The sequence below is a fragment of the Cynoglossus semilaevis genome, chromosome 3, assembly GCF_000523025.1.
Source record: "Cynoglossus semilaevis isolate Cse_v1.0 chromosome 3, Cse_v1.0, whole genome shotgun sequence".
NCBI lineage: Eukaryota > Metazoa > Chordata > Actinopteri > Pleuronectiformes > Cynoglossidae > Cynoglossus > Cynoglossus semilaevis.
Genome location: NC_024309.1, coordinates 16,243,852 through 16,244,914, shown reverse-complemented (window position 1 = coordinate 16,244,914; position 1,063 = coordinate 16,243,852). Strand labels below are relative to the sequence as shown.

At 47.3% G+C, this 1,063-nt stretch overlaps 1 long non-coding RNA gene across 1 annotated transcript in view; it reads right to left on the bottom strand.

Moving 5' to 3' along the window:
* Window positions 1–689: 689 nt before the first annotated feature.
* Window positions 690–1,063, bottom strand: part of LOC112486816 (uncharacterized) — a 1,780-nt gene continuing 1,406 nt past the window's right edge. The window contains exon 3 of the long non-coding RNA XR_003049301.1: window positions 690–920. This is a non-coding gene — a long non-coding RNA (uncharacterized LOC112486816). The remainder of the gene's footprint in view (window positions 921–1,063) is intronic.

Here is a 1,063-nt window from a genome sequence, read left to right as displayed (position 1 = left end):
AGTCACACAAAAAAACAAAGTCTGGAATATTTAGACATTGTTCATCAGTCAACTGACTGCAGTGACACTGAGTGACCACAGGGGGCAGCTCCCGTGATTGAGATAAAGGTCGAAGGTGAAAATATGCACGACTCAGCGAAAATAAAAGTTTTAAACATCACAGCGTTGTGACCCGAGGTCGGTGCTGAGGTCACACCGCCTGAGGCTCCGTGTCAGCTGTGGAAACATGAAAGGACGGATGAATGGATTAAAAACTAAAGTTCTGACGGTGGGTTCTGCAGCTCCGGGTCACCGTGTCTTTTATTGGACTTTTATTAGTCCTGTTCCAATGATGGGTTTTAAAGCTGCATTAATCTCAGTGTTGTTCCATGTCTTCAACTCTACAAGGACAAAGTGCTGGAACAAACACTGGAAAAGTTGGACACCGAGACAAACCAAACACGGGAGGACGTCCGCTCGGTTTGTCGGTTTAAAAACCCTTTGGACAAATTTACACCAAATCATTTTCACCATGGATTTTTGAACAGTTTCTAACATTTCCTTAAATGTTGACGTTTGAGATTAAATTCACATCAACATCAGTTTTTTTCTTTTTTCCTGATTACTGCTGCCTCAAGTGGTCAGTTAGTGTCACTGTTTGAAGATTTTTAAACAACACCTCAGAGGTTGAAAAATCAGCATCATTGAACTTTGACCTTCACAGTCACTCACGTGGTTGGAGAGGAGAACGTCTGAACCCGCTGACGAGGAACATTTCTGGAAGCCTGCCGTCCTTGGCCCGACCTCACGTCCGGCCCACGGCGTGGACACCTGCTGACAGCAGCACTTCTGACGCCCGGTCAGGACGTGGTGCTGCACCGTTATCCCTCTGTCATTAATCAGGCGGGGGGGTGGAGGGTGGGGGGTCAGGGCTCAGCCAGCTGAATTATTGGGAATATAAGAACAGTAATTAGCCAAACGGGTGACGGCGGCGACGCAGCATTAACAAGGTTAGAGTTACGGTCTGTCCGTGGGCCGCTCAGATGAAGACACTAAAACAGTTGATGCAGGAGGAGCAGGGAGG